General features: G+C 34.4%; 1 protein-coding gene across 1 annotated transcript in view; it reads right to left on the bottom strand.

Annotated features, from left to right (window-relative positions):
* The window catches only part of USH2A (usherin), a 676,313-nt gene that overhangs the window by 545,324 nt on the left and 109,890 nt on the right, over positions 1–21,099 (bottom strand). The gene's annotated exons all lie outside the window — the stretch shown is intronic.

Consider the following 21,099-nt stretch of genomic DNA (forward strand, 5'->3'; position numbering starts at 1 on the left):
CTCTGTTCCAGGACCCTGAGATCATGACCTGAGCCAAAATCAAGAGTCAGATGCTTAATGAACTGAGCCACCCAGGCACTCCCAGCTGCATTTATATGATGACATAAAAATCTACTTAAATTCTGAGACTAATTCCTGTCCACCAAGAAGTAGAAAGTAAGAAGGGTGTGCTTCTCCCCTTTAAAAATACACTTGCAAAAAGTCAGATACAACATTTTTCTGTTTCTATGCTCTTTGGTAGAATATATTTACACTAACCCAATTAAATAATGCAGCCCTGCATAAGTCACGGGATGAAAGGTCCAACATAGGGAATACAGTCTATGGTATTATAATAGCATTGTATGGGGACAGACAGTAGCTACATTTGTAGTGAGCACAGTATCATGTATAGAGCTGTCAAATCACTATGCTACCCACCTGAAACTATGTAACATTGTATGTCAACTATACTTCAATATAAGTAAATAAATAAATAAATAAATAAACTCCTGTAATTATTATCCCCAGAAAGGTAAGGTAAAAGTAGTATTCACTAAAAAATATAGAAAACAAAAAGCCTTAAAAAAGAAACAATCTGTGAAGTAAGGAATACATTAGGCAAAATAAAAATCTCAAGAAGAAGACTGGAAGAGAAAGTTGAGACAATTCTTGAGAAAGAATAATAAGGATAGAGATGAAAAGCAAAATAAAAATAGAGCACTTCCAGGTGGACAAAAGTAGAAAAGAAATGAGGGAGGAAATTACCAAAGAATTAATACAAAATAAACATTTTTCCAGACATGAAGCTACAATTTAAAAGGGCTCATGATCGTGCTAGTGAAATTAATTGGGGGGGAAGGGGGGGTCATCACATACAATCCCATAAAGTAGTCAAATACTGGAAATTTTAAAAAAGGACAAAATTTTCCAGAAACAGTAAATTCCATATAAGAGAACTATAAAATATCACTGAAGTGTTCTGCATTATTATTGTAATTCAGAACACTGCATCATAACTTCCAAATTGTGAGTAAAATTATTTGCCAATCTAGAATTAAAAACCAGGTCAAACTATCAGTTATCAGTGAGGAAAGAACAATGACATTTTTCAGGCATGGAAGGATTTAAAAATTATAACTCCCTGTCTCAGGAAGCTAGTGGGGGATATGACTCCAGCAGATAAAAGAGGAAACAAACAATAGCAACAACAATGTAAAGCATGGGATCAAGGAGATGAAGATTCAGAGCTATGTGGAAAGTCTCAGGCTAATAGCTGAGCAGGAGGCCCAGAGGGCCATTGGTCCAGATTAATCCACAGGATGGAACATTTGAAGAAGGTGGGGCTCTACAAATGGAATAGTTGTACCTGGACATATTAAAAATTTAAAAAATAGTATACATAGGCATGTAGCAAAGATGTCAACATATGGGGGGGAAATTAGGGAGAGACATACAAAAAGCTAAACAGACATAAGCAAAGGAATTATTCAACATTAATTATTAAATTATTTTATCTTTATTAAATTATTAAATACAGGCAGAGTAAAAGATTATGGATATTTTTGAAGACAGAGGCAACATGTTTTGCTGGCAGATTATACATAGCTGCTAAGAGAAAGAGAATTCAAAAGTGATATTATGGCTTTCGACATGACCAACTGGAAGGACAGAGTTGCCATTAACCAAGATAGGAAAGGCTATGGGTGAAGCAGATTTGGAAGGAAATCAGGAGATCAGTTTGGGACACATTAAATTTGAGACATCTGCTAGATATTGAGTATTTAATTGAAAACATGAGTGTGGAATTCACTTTAACATTGCCTGTGTGCTGACAACATTTGAAGTTAAGTATCACCAAGGGAACAAATGTGGATAGAGGAAAGATCCATAAAGAGGGTTCTGGGGAGGAATAGGGATCAAAAGTGTTTTGAAATGGAAGAAATAGCAGCATGTTTATTTGCTTAAAGGGAGGACAAAGCACAAGCGTCCACCTTGATAACGCAAGGGAAGGAAAAAGTCGAGCGCAGGCCCTTACTCACTGGGCATTATGGCCTCTCCTTTGGGAAGTTGATGTCTACCCATTTCCAGCCTTTTCCAATACTGAGCATGTTTCCCTCTTCTGTTATCCTATAGCATTTTATTGCTGTATTATACCATCCTGCAATTTTCTAGTGTCTAACCTATAATTATTATATGCCTCTCTGAAAATACCGCTTCCCAGTGTACCGTTTGGCTCAGCAACCAAAGGGCCATAACCTTGTGCACCTTTCTACCACTCATGGATCCAACAGGATGCCTGACACATAGAATCACTTATAATATTGCAAGCAGAGTGCTACAATGCTTTATGTATTTTTCCTATTTATTAACAAACAATCCTGTGAGGTATTATAATATCCAAAGGAAAATGAAGTGACTTTTCCAAGGCTTAGCCTAAATGGAAACCAAGGGCTCCATGTATGGTTGCAATCCTGCGTGCTAACACTATGCGATCGTGCCTTAGAATTTAACACTCCTATCCTGTCTCAACTAAATGGTGTAAGTTCCTTAATCATTTGGAGGTAGCATAATTACTAGTCACAGTATAAACTATACTCTGCCCCCTAAATCTACCTAAATCTTAGTTTATTTATATAAAATGAGCATAACTATATCTACATCTGTTGTCAGGATTAACTGAGATTATTAATCTAAAAGTATCTAGTATCATCTCTGGATCATCAGTAAGAGGTTGGTAAAGATAAGGTATGATAATTACTATATTTCACACTGGTATTGAATGAATACAGTAAATTCATCAAATGACTGATGGTCAAACATTTTCACCCTTTGAGAATACTTGACGGATGTGTGGCAGGCACTTGCAAAGTAAAAAGGCCAATCATTTGCATCCTGAAAGGTTTGGATGTCCCCTCCAGCTACATAGCCTCTTTTCTCTTCCTGGAACACATTAGGGATGTTCCCGCCTTAGCATGCTTGCACAGACTGCCCCCCCCCCCCCCCCCCCCCCGCCTATGACTCTTCTCCCAGATTTCAACACAGCTAACTCCCTTACCTCCTTCAGGTCTTAAATCAAATGTCACATTCTTGATGAGACCTGTCTTGACTATATATACGCAATGGCAAGTCCCTTCCTTAAAATGGCACTCCCACAGTGTTCTACACTGTCCAATTTCCTCAAGGGCACTTTACTTAGTAAAGAAATTTACTTATTTTTACATTGACTGATATTGGTCTTTCTCATCTACTCCCAAACCCCATTATGATGGAAGTACCGCAACAGCAGGAGGTTTAGCCATTTTACCTTTTGCGAAATGCATGACACTTCATTTTACAGAAGAAACCAAACCTTAGGCAGACAGGTAGTAAGTGGCCTAACCCCTAAGCCCACACTCATGGCCACTGCGCTAAATTCACTCTGCTTATGATCAGTTACAAATCTAACGATAGCAGCAGGAAGTCAGGGTAATGGCCTGTGCCTGTGAGGAGACGGATGCACAGAGCAGAATCAGGCAAGCACTCCAGTTACCATTTTGCGAACTTCTCTGAAGAGCACTGATGTCTGCTAATGGCTGCTGTACATTGCCTCGTGACCACACTCAGGACCTCTCCATTTTGGACCATACTGCAAAAGCCTGCCGTACCAGGCTAGGTAGCAACGGTAGATACACAGAGTCCATCGCGTGACAATTCAAACCATGAATTTGACAGAGGCATTTGTGACAGTCGAAAAGCATAAGATTCTGCAATAATTATCTTAGCTTTCTCAGCTCTCATCTCCATTAAGAGATGAAATTCCATCAGGGTGAATTCAAGGCATTGCATAACCCATACCTGATTTCTTTTGTGTTTAATGAAAATATGAAGTATGATTTCAAAATTAACAAATTAGGTGAGCACAGTCAATATTTATCAGAGTTTCTTTGTAATGTACATTATATTTTAAGTAACCTAAACCAACACTTCTAAAACAGCAGAAATATATGTCTTCCCATGTACTCATCTGGCCAGCGGTAGAAAAAATCTAGTTGCTATAGATTACATGTTCTCACTGAGCTCACTGAAAGCCAATGAGATAACGCTGATGTTGCCAAGCAGAGTAAGAATTTGAAAAGCAAACTCGAAAGTTTAAGAACAGGAAGTCTGCCCTGAAAATTAAAGTGGATTTGGAGGGTATTGTTTGAACAGAAAAGAAATACAAATGAGAGCAAAAAAGACATCTTTTAAGCGGTGAGTACATTCTTCAGAATAGTCTTTTCTTTTATAGAGACTATAGACTTTTCTTTCATAGAAATTCTTAAACTTGCATTTTTCCCATTGAGGAACTCATGCATTCACGTAGTTATTCAACAAATGTTTGCTCACACACAGCCACACAGTACGCATCTTGCAAGTTGCATAAGGTCACATTACAAGAGAAATACCTCTCAGTTCGCACCACTTCTTCCCTCAGAATTGCCATCAGTACCCAGCAAGTACATATAGAATGATTTCTACGAATCTGTTCCTTTCCCCTTATCTATTTAATAAACTATCAAATTTTCATCTAGTGCAATTCTGATAATGATACTCCTGTCACATTTTTAGGTGACGCAGATTCAGAAAATAAGAGGACACTCTGTAAAAAAAAAAAAAAAAAAGTTAAAATCAAGTGAAGGTTGTTTTGCTTTTTTTTTTTTTGAAGATATAGTTGCTTATACTTATAAGATATGATGCATCCATCTTCAAGTCTATAATGCCTCTTTCTTTTTTTTTTTAATTATTTTTTATTATATTATGTTAGTCACCATATAGTACATCCCTGGTTTCTGATGTAAAGTTCGATGATTCATTAGTTGCATATAATACTCAGTGCACCATGCAACTCGTGCCCTTTTGCTTTTTATTATCACCAGGTACTAGGAATGCTAAACAAGGCTTGTGATACATTACTCCTCCCCACTGGGGTGGACTGCTTCCAATGCCTCCTCCACACTAGGAACACCACTATGTCACTCCTGTGCTCATGGATATTCAGTAGCTCCCTATTGCTTAACCTAACAAAGTCCAAAACCCATGATGGGGCCTCACCGTGCCTCTCTAGTCTCTCATAACATAATGTTACCTCAGTGATGGCCCCAGAGTTTCTATAGGAAGGGCTGGATGGCAGCAATCTGGCTGGAAACATTGCCTAGGGATTTGTAGCTATATTTGCCTTTTCTTTTTTCATTTTGTACTACATCTGACCTCTGTTAGAATTCTGAATAGAAGTTGTAAGAGAAAACATCCTTGTTTTGTTCCTGATAGACTTTCTTTCAAATGGTTTGTCACGTTATGGTATTAGGGTTAGGTAGCCCTCACAAAATGACTTGGCAAGTATATACTTCTCAGTTTTCTAAAAGTTTATGTAGGACTGATAGGATTCATTCCTTTATGTTATCAAAGAATTCACCAGTGAAGTCTGTGGGCCTGAAGTTTTCTTTCTTGAAAGGGAATTTTGTAATGTGAATTCTGATTACAGATTCAATGTCTTTAATTTGTATGAAGTATTTAGATTTTCTCTTTCTTCCTAGGTTTGTATTAATGTTCTATTTCTTCTTATATTAGTTTCATGTTAACTTGTCCATTTCACTTAAGATGTCAAATTAGAAAAGAGTTATTCATGATATCATATTTGTAGAATATGCTGTGATGTCCTTTTTTATAAACAATTTCTGATGTTGGCAATTTGCATTTTCTCTCCTTTTTACTGATGAGTTTATCAATTTCATTAATCTTTTCAAGGAACTAACTTTGAGTTTCTTCATTCTCACCGTTTGTCCAATTTCTGTCTGGCTGATATTTCAGCATTCCTTTCCCCATTCCATCAACTCACTCTGTGCTTCGTTTGCTTATTTTTCCTTTCCCATCATTAGTCTTCTGGCTCAGAAAATAGTCAGCTTCACATTAATGCCTGGCTGCTTACCTGATGAGGAGTCATTTTGCCATTCATTCCCACTTGTCTTTAGGGCCTCTTTTTCAGTTTCGTAAGAGGCTTAAATTACCCATAAAGAACTCAGTTTGGATAAGTACAGGAAAAGCTGAGTTAGTGTGGTTGAGCATTGTGGTGAGGAGGTGAAAAGTAGAGGGAGGAATAGGCTTTGACTGATAAAGTAGGTTGAAAAAAGAGAAATGGGAGCCATCACAATAGAAGGCAAACAACAAGAGCTCGCTTGGGCTTGCATTTTTTCCATATACTTTAGATATCTAAGTTAGGCAATAAAAATTGAAAGACCCCAGAAGAATCAGTGGTAATGTTTATATGGTCACAGAGTCCTTAAGTCTTTCCAAATCCTAACATACTGACAGAACTAAATAGCAAAACTAAAAAAAAAAAAAAAAGCCACGAATAATATTTATAACAAAAGTAGGTGACCAGCTATCCACAGAAACCCCCAAAAAGTAGCAAGTGGGAACAAACCATCAATAGTCACAAGACCTGCATGGTATCATCATCTGTGGGGGAGAAAGCAGACAGAATTCACAGAGCATCTGACGTTTGAAGGACCTAAAAACTAGAGAACCCAAGTGCACTGTACCAATTTGAGAATGGGCAACCGAATCTAAAAGGGGTTTCATTGACCCAACAACAGTTATTGCAAGAGATCTGCGGTGGGAATTGAAGTCTGGAATAATCCAGTTTCCATGAACTCTCAAAACAGACTAACCAGGGCACACTTCCACGGCAAGGCCCCACACTTAGGAGAAACTATTGAGAGTGGATGGGCACAGTTGATGGTTAATACAATACCCACCTAAAAACAGAAATTCTAAAATCAAGATGGCTTTATCATTGGCAATGAAAAAAAATAAATCTTCACAAAGTTTCTTTTAGAATAATAATAGTAAACAAGACATTTCAGGAAAGATAAATTTAATTCACTGGTTTCTGTTTCTCTTATTTACTATTATGTACACCTTGACTAGAACAGTGCCTGGTACATCGTAGTATGCCTGAGATATATTGTTTACTAAGTAAATTAATTAAAGTCAGTTGTTATGTAACTGAAATGTATTCAGCAGGTACTGTCAAATATAACAGGAGTTATAAAAATCGCAATTTCTACTCAATTTTGGTAGAGAATTAGTTGTGACTATAATAGATTCTTTATAGACTACCTGCCCCAAATTCTTCTCTATTAAAGTAAAACAAACAAACAACCTATATACTCATAGTTTTCAAAATATTTATCTCAATCAAGCAATACCATTTTTAAATACTGAGAATTTTGGGATACACAATTCTACAACATATGTTCAGTTTATTCCAAAGTTGAGTTCTTCGATTATCCACAAATAACTCAGACCTATAGAATTAAAAGTCCCAGGAGGTTGAGCCCAGGAATCTCCATTTTTAAAAAGTGGCATTGGTTATTCTTATGAACACTAAGATTTAAGAACTAGTTCTTGAAGTACTTGCTACCTATTCTATCACTGCACTAAGTCAAGTGCTCCTTGAGACTCAGTCTTACTCGTTTTTGTTCTTAGTCATGCATCTTATTAAATTATTGTCAGGTCCATCGCTGAGCATCAAAGAAACATCGTCTTCCAGAACTAAGTCAATATTGAGGTATTCGTACTACTAAATATATGAATGTAAATTCTGACAATAGACTTATTTTAGCAATTTTTTTAAAAAAGCATTTATGAAACATCTAATCATTTGTAGAATTTCTGGTGCTTCTAAGGAAAAATACATCTATCTATCTATCCATCCATCCATCCATCCATCCATCCATCTATTGTCTATCTATCAATTGATCTTTACACAGTATATTTTCCCTGCTAGGAGCTAGCTCAGCTCTAAGATGTGGACCCTTAAAAACTACTACATATATTTCTAGTATAGATACTTCTTTCCTTAAGCTTCTGACTCCCTTAAGAAATGTCCACATTAATATAACAGGCTACCTTTGTAAGATACTCATTCTACTTCAAAAATAAATAAATGAATCTACAGTGGTTTCTGCCACATATAAATATCACAAATTAGAGAATGCCAGGTGAATACTGTACATCATAATACTTGTTTCCATTTAAGCGTTTTGTGACACTGCTGTTTATCATCTTGCTCAGCTGTTGAAAATACTCATTTGAGAAGAAAGCCTTCTACACTGGTGTAAAACCAAGATGTGTTTTCTTTTCCATTCTACAATGTCTATCATTTGTCAGGCTGGTATATTTTTATAGCTTCCCTTCCCCTCCAAAAGGCATTTCTGAGAAACTGCTTTCCAAACTTCCCCACCACAATCTCTGAGGAGTAGTGCAAAAAGGTAAAATACTGAAGCATGCTCAAAGTCATAGTAGGAATGGAATACATTTTTTCTCAATACTTTGAGTGTTCAAGACGGAAAGAGTGTAAAGAGGTTCCCCACACACTGTTGTTCCCAGCAATGTTACATACTTGAATGGTTTTAAGAGGAAGTACTATAATTATAGTCCTTCTAGTTCTCAAAGGGGTATAATTTCATATTGCATCATCTTTTCGTTTGTTTGTTTTAGGTCTCTTTTGCTCAGAGATTAGAAGCTATAACTTGTGAAAGATGCACGCAGTATATGTCACCATGTTAAATGAGAACATTTCATAAATGTCATCTATCTGAATGGCACAACTACACAATATAGTCTTATTGTAAGCCGCTGCAAAATTAATACAGTAGTTATTAACAAGATGGTGTTTGGACTTTATCAATATGAAATATCTCAGTAACATTTAGAAAGTATTTCCAACATGAATAAATACATTTTGTATGTCTATAGTTAATGGTGTGTAGAAATATGCTGTTTGGAAAGTTAACTTCTTTAGTTTAAAGGTTATGTTTTATTTTGGTGAAAGTGATCAAAGTTGCTGTGAATTTACATGATAGAATGCCAGCTTACTATTATGTTAGTTTGTTGAACCAGTGAAAAAGTAAATCTCAAATATATTGAGAGGAAGGTGCCCATATGAGATGATAAAGAAACTAAATAAATCAGGCTTAAAAGAAAATACCTTTACAAAATATTCAAATTAGCTTATGTGTAAGATAATAAGCTGAATCCTTGGTATAAACTAAGCACTAGGGTGCTATATTACCTCTTTAATATCGCCCAAATCTCCATTTGAGAATTACATTGGTTCCAAGAAATTAATTTGCCAATTATGTACACATTTTTATTTCCCAAATATTAAGAAATTTTTTAGTGGTTAGGATTAAATTAGTAGGATTTGGAATAATGATCCTGAAACAAACGGCTATCTTTCCTTCCTACTTTTAGATAAGGTATGTAAATATCCAGATGAGTAATCAGCTGTGGGTTTCTCTTATGTGCCAGTGTTAACAGACATTTAAGTTAAGACCCAGCATTTCTAACCTCAAGTTGAGCTTTGGAAACAAACAATACGAGTTTTGAGTTTCTGCTCTACCTCTTTATTACTTGTGTGATCTTGGAGGAGTTACCTAATTTCTCTGAGGCTCCATGTCCATAACTACACAATAGATAAATTAACAACACCTTCACCAACTTTGGTAAGGACTGAAATAATTGACTAAAAGTGCTTGGCATAATCCTTCACACATGACAAATGCATAACAAACAGAACCTATGAAATTTTACAGATGAATTTTTATCCTCATGCGTTTTAAACAATATGTCAACTACTTGCCAATCTGTTTTATGCATTTCAAAATGTGGCAGTCCCATGCACAGCACCAAAACTTCATGCAGGTAGATCAAGGTGGAGACCAGTCCTTCAGCTCACCAGGAGCTTAAATATTCCCCAGTCCTGCATGACACTGAGGGAGCTAGCATCCTTGCCACTGGTTCACCATTGATACTGGGAGTGCAACTGCCTCTAGAAAGGGTCAGCACATTAGTCGGCAGGAGAAAGGAGGCTGCCTATAATCTGTCCTGAATGAATCAGTATCATAAAACAAAAACAAAAACACACACATATAAAGGGTCAGTGATGTATTGACTATTTTTTAAAACAAACTTACTATACCTTTATTTATATTCATATCTAAATAAATAAATGTTTTCACCTTTTAATCATAACCCCAAGAAGATACACACACATGCAGACACACACACACACACACACACCCATCCATCCTATGGTGGTTGCCTTTGCTAAAAGTCTTAAAACACTCATATTTTGAAACTGCCTTTAAAATCTACGGTATGAGCTGTTGCTCTTTATGCTTTCCTCCTTATCTGGAAGCACCTAGAGAGGCCATGATTAACTTCTCACTCATTTGCCGAGTCTTCTCTCTTACATGTGCTCATGAACAAGTGTTTTCACCTTGCATGCAAGCCGGTTCTCCTCCCACCCATATCCAGTCCTCTTTTGCTGACATGTGCTGACACAGTTTTAGCAGACCAACTTCCACTGATACCTCTGCCACTAAACAGGGTTTACCCCCAAGCAGGCACTGCCTCCAGTTAATGGTCTGGTAACCCCAAGGTGCTGATGAGGTACTCCATTCTCAGGGTTCCATTAAACAGAAGCTATTGTGTTCTGTACGCAAAAAAGAACATCCTTCTCATTCTTGGGCTACCTTCTGTCTTGTGAGCACAGAGCAGAGATGGCCGGCTCTCCACCAAGATCCATTCTCCTCTTTCATAATACACAGTGTATTTAGGACATGGCTCCCCAGCCAGGGACAACATTTTTCTAGCCTTCCACATAACTAGTGTAGGCATGTAACTAGCTCTCACCAACAGAACTATAGCAGAAGCGATGTATTCCTTTTTTGGACCAAGACCTTCAGGACGCAAAAGTTACTTCTCCACTTTGCCTTTTCCTTTTCTAGAGGAAGGCAGACAATGGAAGTAGGCTATGTCCCTGAACTGTCTTCTGGAGGAGAGCCACCAACCAACCTGGAACGGCTACCTTGGAGGAGTTCTATGAACAGGAAATAAACTCCTATATTGTTTGGACCACTAGTAATTTGGGGATCTATTTGATATATCTGTTTAGTTTATCCTAACTACTATCGAGTAGTAATGCAATGCACCTTGTATCCTATTATCTTATACTTGTTAATTAAATCAATATCCAGTTATTGCCTAACATCCCTGACAATTCTATTTTCACTGCTGAATCTAGCCCTAAATGTCTGGGGTATGATTATTTGATCAAGTTTTTATACCATAGCCCTTGGGATAAGATCATTCCCAAGGAGATGCCAGGTGTGTTCAAACATGTGTAACTCAAATTAGGCTGAAGGTGGGAACCCCACCTCAGTTATAGCTCCATCCATTTTACCTCCAGGAAGTTTGCCGTAACCTTGGTTATTCTTCAGTATGAGACTCTATCAGTAGATCAGATCCATGTTCCCCTTCTTTTCCCATTTATACCCTAGCACCTTTGTTCCTATCCTTTGCATCTGGCCCTCTACATTCTCAGATTAGTCAGTGAATACTTAGCGTTCCAGCTACAAGAGAAATATTACTACTCATCTCTCCTTAAGTCTCTGAATGAGAGACCACAACTTATGCCAAAGTTTTCATGTCTTTAAGTTCTAGGTAAACTTCCCATCTTTCATATCCTTCACCATCATAATGTGAATAGCTAATATCCATCCATCATACTATCTGGGGTCACGCTTTTCATGCACTAAGGAAATGTGTGCATTATTTCTATTTGTACACCTTAATATGTGGGTAACACAAAATATAAGGTAATATATTTCTGGAAAATTCACACAGTGACTTTTGGACATGTTGTGGTAATTGATGACAAATACTTAGTTCTGAGCAGATGAGAAAGCACTGATGAACTGCAGGAAATGGTACATTATGTAGAGAAAGTATATTCTGCTCCATTTTTTTAATGTATTTCCTTGAAAATTATCCCTCTGGCGGAACAATCAATTTTCGTGCGTGGGGTCCTTATTCCTCATGATTCCACTTTCTTTGGGCTGGACCTAGAAATACTTCCTTCATTGGTGCCTTTCTATTTCATCTATTTCATTCCAACCCCTAGTCTCCTGCCTTATTAATCTATTTTTTAATGTCTCTTAATCATCTCTCTCTGTTCTGGCTCTATTGCAGCAGTCTACTGATGCCTTATTGAGCATTACAATCAACCATTCTTCTTTCTTTTTATATAATTACAACTATATTTTCAGTTTTCAGCCAACTTTCAGATTCCCTTACCGTTTTTTTCCCCATTTTTAAAAAAAAAAAATCACTTAGTTCAGTTTCTCTAATTCTGAGGACACAGCTTAGAGTACAATTCGACTATAATTTAAGAGAGGCTCAGTCATATGGAAAACTTAGAAAACCATTTGATTTCAAAATGGGATTCAGAAGATAGAAGAGAGTAAGCCCATTCCCATCCAACTATATACACTTATGCGTAAGAACACACTCATGTTTATCCCGCTCTCTCTCACACACCTACATCCAGTTTCTTTTGCATATACATCTTTGATAGTGTTTTAGCAACTTGGTTATTAAAGAGTGGTCCATAGATCAGCAGCAATGGCATCCCCTGGGGCCTGTCACAAATGCAGATTCTTGGTTTTCACTCCAGACTTCCTGAATCAGAATCTGCCTTTTAAAAAGACATCGGAGATATTCACGTGCACATGACAAGTTTGAGAAGCACTGCTCTGGGTGGTCTCCAATGTCTTTACTGTTGCAGCTTAACTCATGGTTTCTCAAATACAAGAAGATAGCAAAGTAAGAAAGGAGGAAGGTAAGAAGAATGGAGAAAATCCCAAGCAGGAAAGCACTGAGACAACATTTCTTGAATGCCCTCTACATGACTCAGACCATGAGTCATACTAGAGACTTTCTCAAGTGTTTTCACATCATCAGCATTACCTATGTAGGTGGCTGTAGCAGGTACTCCAGGAACACCAGCAAACATGAAGGGCAGGGGCAAAGGAGGGGCAGATTGGAGCCAATTTGCTCCCACCTTGCATAAGCAACAGACTGGGATCTCTCTATATATGTACTTTAAGGATGACTCCAATATCTCAGAATGCGTTTATTTATTTTTTTTAAAGTATCATCTGGCATGAGGCTCTATCTAGTTCTTCTAAACTTAAGTCATAGATGAGAAAAAAAGAACGAACAGTCAACCTCTGACTCAGAAAAGATGTCAAATAACTCATATAATGACTTCAAAGGAAACAAGAAGTACAGTGACATCCTGGGAAACTTGCATTATAAGTATCTGTGCTAATAGCCAAGGCTGGTTTTAAGATAAATGGACCTATTTTCCCCCCAGCATTGTGAATTTTCATCTTTTTTGGCTCATGTATAGTTTTGGATCTGATGAAGGTACTGAAAACTCTTCCCTCAGAGAAACATAAACAAACAAACAAATAAATACACAGACACACTACTACATAAATTTAAATATACATATGGATGCCCTAAAACTTATCCATGGTAGCCCAGGGATCCAAGAACTCTATATTAAGGACTCCAGAATAATAGTAATCACTCTTTTCTATTTTCCCCTCTCCTATTAATATAATACTATTATTATGCTTTAGATGTTCTATGTGTCTTGACTTTGGCATCTGTATTTTTAGGATTTAGTGACTCAGAATATTACTTCATGCCATTCTCAAGATCTTGGCACTCACATGAGGAAGAATTATAACATTTCTTATGGAAGGATAAGGCAAACATGCCGTATCTTATGAGATTGGATTGAGTTTCAAATGACAACTGCCAAAAGGAAAGTTCCCTTCCAGAACACAGAGCGCACGACATAGTCAGTCACTCAGGCCATTTGGGGCTGGCTTGATTCCTAAGTTATTATAACAAAATGAGACTTGAACTACTGCCTAATTTCCTTGTATGTTCCCTAATATTATTAAGGATTGCAACTGCATGAATTTTTAAAATGTCCTTGAATTCAATTTTTCAGTTTATAATTCTGACATTATTGACAACTTTTTTAGTGTGTATTTTGTTATCCCATTGAGAATGACAAAAAACATTTTAGAAATCTTTTATAACATTATTTAGCCAAGATGTACTTGACACTATATTTCCACACCTAATAATAATCCATATACTTTGTGTCTGTACTTGGAGCATAAGAAAATAATTTAAAAAATCAAGGTAAATATGAATGTGATTTAGAGATAGACAATGTGGAGGTTTTAAATTCACAAAACCATTCTATCAATGTGTCTACATTCAGATTCCTATATATTCCTCTCTGTCTACATACCAGATTTAATGAAAATTCTCTTTATTTCTATCTGCCTATAAAAATTATCAACAAAGCAAATTAGGGGGAGAAAAAGGTAAACAGGAAAAGTGTTTTTAAAACAAAGAAAAAATGTTAACATTTTAAAGCACGTTTTTCCTTTTATGCATTTTTAAACTAGATTTTTGTACATCGAAAATATTATATGGCAGCATCTCTTAAAAAGCTTTATTTCTTCCTGTCCCTCTCCTTCCCCTAATCCCACTCCTGAGATCAAACTACATGTTGTAATACATGTCAGTACTTCTTTTCTTCATTGGATATATCTCACTGATTGGTTATACCACATTTTATTTATCCATTTATCAGGTAATGAACATTTGGATTATTTCTACATTTGATTATTATGAATAATGCAGTAATGAATGTTATGAATAAGATTATGTGAGGATATATATTTTCATTTTGCTTGGGTATATACCTACGAGGTAAAGTGCTGGGTCATGCAGTAACTCTACGTTTAATATTGTGAAAAACACGACTGTGTTGTAATATGAAATAGGGGTCTAACTTCATTCTTTTGCATATGGATATGAAATTGTCCCAACATCGTATTCTTTCTTCATTGACACCCTTGTCTGAAGTCAGCTGAACGTAAAAGTGAGGGTTTATTGCTAGACTCTCAATTCTATTGTAGTTTATCTATCATCTATCGATCTATCTATCTATCTATCTATCTATCTATCTATCTATCTATCTATCATCTATCCGTCTCCTTAAACCACATTACACTGTCTTGATTACTACAACATTGTGGTATTTTTTGAAATTGGAAAATGTGAGTCTTCCAACTCTATTCTTCTTCAAGATTGTTTTGTCCATTTTTAAGCACCTTGAATGTCCTTAAAAACGTCTGCAAAGAAGCCAGTTAGGCTTTAAGAGGGTTGCGTTGAATCTGTAGATAAGTTTGTAGAGCATTAACAATATTAAGTTTCTAATATATGAAAATGGGATGTCTTTCCATTTACTTAGATCTTTAATTTCTTTCAACAGTATTTTGTATTTTTCAGAATATAAGTTTTAGACTTCTTTTACTAAATATATTCCTAAGTATTTTATTCTTTCGATGCTATTTAAATGAAGTTGTGTTCTTAATTTCAAGTTTGTTCATTGCAAGTATATTGAGATACCATTGATTTTGTATATTGATCTTATATTCTGCAACCTTGCAGAACTTTGCTATTTATCAGTTCTGAGAGCTTTTTAATGAATTCCTTGGAATTTTTTATCTACTAGATCATGTTATATACAAATAGAAGTAGTTTTATTTCCTCCATTTCAATCTGGGTGATTTTTATTTCATTTTCTTGCCTAATTTTCCTGGTTAGAACTGGCAGTACGGTGTTGAATAGAAGTGATAACAGGGGACATTGTTTTCTTGTTCCTGATCTTAGGGGGAAAACAGTGAGTTTTTCACTGAACTTTTGGTTGTATTATTTTTAGCTCTCTACTGGTTATTTTTTGGAACTCTAACATACCTAATAATACCTATTGACTTTCTACTTGAAAGATAGAGACAATAATGCATGTTAAGTTTCTTCTATTTCTCCTTTTTAATTCATCACCTTCAAAGTTATATCTACCCATCCATCTACAGAAATTCAATTTTATATTATTTTTCTTTCATTTTATAGCCATTCTGTCTCCTATTCTTTGTCTATGGGTTGATCTTCATACCCAATATAAACAAAATTGACTGCCATGTTGGCATATAAATGTTATTTATAACAAAACAAAAAAAAATAATTTAAGAATAAAAATTCATCAAATATTTACTTAAAGAAAGCATATTTCTAGAGCATAAAGACCACTAGATTCTTTTAAAATATATTTTGATTTATATTTACTCTTTTGGATCATAATTATCTGTCATTTCTTGTGCTTAGTGCTGCCCACTGTCTTGTATTTTTTTCATTTTGTATATTTACTATTTTAATGTGGGTTTGATGAGTGGTAACATTCTGACCATCTATTAATACAAAAAGAGATTTTAACTTAATACTGAAGTGATCGTTTGATTAGAAGTGTGTATTGAATATTCACTATGCCTTCCCTTGGAATTTTTAATATAATTCTTCACTGTCTTCAAGCAACATTATTTCCTGATAATGTCAATATGATTATTTTTTATATCTATCTCTTTCTTTCATATGTAGTATTTTATTTTAAAATAATTATAAATACACAGGAAGTTGCAAAGATAGTTGAGGAATCTCATATACTCTTTGCCCAGTTTCCCCCAATGATTACATTTACACAATTATAGTACACCACCAAAACCATGAATTTGACATTTGTACAATGTGTTCATATAGTTCTATGCCATTTTATCATATGTGTATATATGTATAACCACCACCACAATCAAGACACAGAACTGTTCCATCACCACAATGATCTTTCCAGTGATACTCATTTATACTCACACCCATCTCCTTTCCCTCACCATCCCTAACTTCTGGCAAACACTAGTCTCTTCATCCCTATAATTTTGTTGTTTTGATAATATTACATAAGTGGAATCATACAGAATATGACTTTGGTAGACTCTTTTTTTTTTCATGCAGAATAATGCCCTGAGAACTCCAAGTTGTGTATGTCAGTGGTTTTTTTTCTTGTATTTCAGAGTAGTAATCTGTGGTATAGATGTATTGCAATTTGCTTACCTATTCACCCACTGAGAAACCTTTTAACTGCTTCCTGTTTTTGAATATTATAAAGAAAGCTGCTATTAAAATATATGTACAGGTTTTTACAGACATAAATTTTCATTTCTCTGGATTGAATACCCAGGAGTAGAATTGCTAGGTTGTATGATAAATGTTTACTTTGTTCTTTTAAAACTCAAACTATTTTTCAGAGTGGCTTCACCAATTTATATTCCCATCAACAATATGTGATCCAATTTCTCCTTATTCTTGCCAGTATTTGGAATTGTCACTTTTTAGTTATAATAATAGTTGCACTGTGATGTCTAATTGTAGTCTTAATTTGCATGTCCCTAATGGAAAACGTTGAAGATTTTTTTCTGGAATTATTTGCCATCTGCATATCTTGTTCAGTGATATGTTTCCATATCTTTGGCCATTTTCTGATTAGATAGCACTTTTGTTTTATGTTTGTCATTTTCTAAATGTTGAATTATTATATATTCTCAATATAGTTTCTTTCTTATATATGTGGTTTGTAAAAATTTTCTCCCAGTCTGTAGTTTGCTTTTCATTTTTTAAAAATTTTTTATTTAAATTCAGTTTAGTTGACATATAATGTATTATTAGTTTCTGGGATAGAATTTAGTGATTCATCCTTTGAGTATAACACCCAGTGCTCATTACATCCAGTTCCCTCATTATTGCCTTTCCATTTTCTTAAGAGATTCTTTTGAGAGCAAAAATTTTAATGTTGATGAAGTCTAATTTATCAGTATTTTTCTTTTATGGATTATATATTTAGTGTCATGTCTAAGGACTCTAAAATGGCTTATATCCCCAAATTTTCTCTCATATTATAAAAGTTGTATTTGTTTACATTTTACACTTAAATCTGTAATTCATTTCGTGTTAATTTCTGTGAATATGCAAGTGCTAGAGGGCCATTTGTTGAAAGACTATCTTTCCTCCACTGAATTGTTTTATACCTTCATCAAAAATTGATTGGTCATATTTATATGGGACTATATCTGATTTCTCTATTCTATTACATTGATCTGTCTACCTTTCCTCCAACACCACACAATCTTGATTTATATAACTATATAATAAGCCTCACAATTGCATAAAGTGATTCCCCCCATTTAATCCCTTGTTTGAAGTTATTTTAGCTACATTAAAACTAATATGCAAATACTATATTTTATCTTTAATATATAGATATAAAATAAAAATATATAAAATACTATACATTTATGAAACATTATTTCCAAGATATTTTATCTTATAATATTTTCATACAAATTTTAGCATCCTACTATCTATACCTACAAAAAGATCTTTTTGGGATTTTGAAAGGCATTTGCTATAATAACTTGTATATTACTTTGAAAAGTGTAACTTGTATATTACTTTGTCTGATTTTGATATCAGGATAATACTTCCATGAAATGACTTAAGAAGTCACCCCTCCTCTGATTTTGCTGTAATAGATACAGACCTCATGTTAATTATTCTAAGTGTTTGGTAGAATTTTATAGTGAAACCATCTGGGTTTGGAGATTTCTTTCTTTGTAAATTTTAAATTATGAATTCAAATTCCTTAATAGTTGTAGGGCTATTCAAATTATTGATTTCATGCTAGGTGAGTAGGCAGTTTATATTTTTTGAGGAAGTGCTCTGTTTCACCAAAGTAGTAAAATGTTTGTGTGTAGAGTTGTTGGTAGTTATTTCCTTATTATACTAGAACGTCTATAAAGATGTGTAGCGATACTTCTTGTTTCATGTCTGTTATTAGTAATCTGTGTTTTCTCTTTTTTGTCAGTCTTGGAAGATGCTTGTAAATTTTATTTATCTTTCCAAAGATCCATTTTTTCCATTGGTTTTCTCTATTGTTCTGTTTAAATTTTGTTGATCTCTGCTCTTAACTTTATGATATGATTTATTCTGTTTGCTTTGAGATTATTTCACTCTTCTTTTCCTTATTTCCAGAAATGGAAGTTCAGATTATTGATTTGAGACTTTATCTTTTCTAAAGGAAACACTGAATGGTATAAAATTCCCTTGTATCACTGCTTTACCTGCATCTACAATTTTTAATATTTTGTATTTTTATCTCCATTCAGTTCACTGTCTTTTTAATTTCCTTTGAGACTTCCTCTTTGACCCATGAATAATTTAGAAGTGTGTTGTTTAGTTTCCAAGTGATTGGGGATATTTTTTGTTTACCTGTTTTTGATTTCTATTTTAATTCCATTGTAGTCAAAGAACATGTTCTGTATGGTTTTAGTTCTTTTAAATTTATTGAAGTTTGCTTAATGTCCTTCAATGTCTTGGTATATGCGTTTATCTATTCTGCTGTTGTTGAGTGGACTGTTCATTAGATGTGAGATCTTGTTGGTTGAAGACATTGTTGAGTTCTGATAATTTTCTTTTTCCTATCAATTTTTGAGAGGTTGAAGTTCTTTTTTTTAATATCTATCCTCTCAGTTCTCAGTTTTTCTTCACATATATTGCAACTCTACTGTTTAGTACATAGACATTTAGAATTTCTACGTCTTCTTGCTTAAGTGATCCTTTTATCATTACATAATATCTGTGTGTCTCTGGAAATTTTATTTGTTTGTACTCCACATTACCTGATATTAATATAGTCAGTCTTGCTTTATTTTGATTAATTTTTTCATGGTATAAGTTTTACTGTTCTTTTTGTGTCTGCTATGTGTACATTATTATACTTGAAGTGAATTTTTTTTAGAAGCAGACATGTAAATTACACTTTGGGAAGTAGAACTTTAGTTCACAGTTTTTTCAGTACTATACACTGAAGTTCCTTGACCTTGGATCTTCAGGGATAAAAATTATTTAAGTGAAAATTTTATATAATCTTCATATTGTGATAATCATTCTAAATGACCATCTGACTATGAGCTTCAGTTCTCAGATACTCTTTTCAGTCACCCAAAATTTATTAAACAAATACTTATTGGGTGCTCATTATATTACTGAAACTGTTCTATTTATGTTGGACAGAAAAAGATGAAGTAAATTAACTTCATAAAGGCTTTAATGGAAATAATATGGGGTAATGTAAAAGAAAGTGATTTGAAAATGTTCTGTAATTCTGTGGTCAGTAAAGGTATCTTAAAAGATATATCAATCTTTGAGCTGAGATTTGAATATCAAGCAAAAGACATCCATGCTGAAAATTCTTGGCAGACTTGTAAAGAGGATATATGTAAAGACTCAGTCTTTACTGATCGAAATGTGTAAAATTGTAATATGACTTTCTCAGAAACTATTTCTTCAATATCAAAAAATAAAAATAGTAGAAATTGTCTTTGTTAATGATTTTTCTACTCTTCAGCTTTCCAATAAGACATAATGTTCTTTTATTAACACACTACAGTCACTCTGAAGTTCTTCAAAACTTTATTTTGGCCTACTTTATATTTGGCTTTTATTTGTTAAAGCAGTTTTTAATGTATGCTGAAAGTTATAAGACCAATATATTTTGCCTTGAACTTAGTATCTTCATGCTGTAACTTAAAAAAAAAATTTAACTAGATTGTGGGCTTACATTTCTAGCCAGTGCATTTTCAATTATTTACAAGGGAATATGTAATTATTAAAAATTAATACAATCATTGAATTGATTCTTTAAAGTAAATTTGCCCTTTACATATTGCTATATATTAGTACTATCAGAACAGGTAAAACGCTCCAGATGAAGATACCACATTTAAATACTGAACTGCTTTTTCTGACTTGAGGCAGGCCTTGCTAGATAGGCCCAGGTCAGTTAGAATCTGTATTCACGTAGGTCAAACATCAATATTTGTAATATTGGTAAAAAAAGAAAAAGTATAAAATTATAAAAATCCATTGTATTAAGAGAGAAGGTAGGAATAAGAAATTTAGAAGTACGGCTATCATAATTTCCATTTGGATCTATGTGGAAGTGACCTCTGTTATACTATTTTCTATGGAACTTCGGGGAGAAACCATTCTTATTTAGTAACTTTTATTAATATTAATGCACCCATAATGCCAAGACATATACTCAATTCACTTCCTAGTTTACTTGGAATCATCTCCCTCTCAATATTTTGACAATTTTAAAATTAAAAATAAAACGAGCCTTTCTTATATGCAAAGAACTACCTGCGTACATAGCCTTAATACTTCACATTAAAAGTTGCACGGGAGCACTTCTAAAGCAACCAT

This window comes from Ursus arctos, unplaced genomic scaffold, assembly GCF_023065955.2.
Source record: "Ursus arctos isolate Adak ecotype North America unplaced genomic scaffold, UrsArc2.0 scaffold_2, whole genome shotgun sequence".
Classification (NCBI taxonomy): Eukaryota; Metazoa; Chordata; class Mammalia; order Carnivora; family Ursidae; genus Ursus; species Ursus arctos.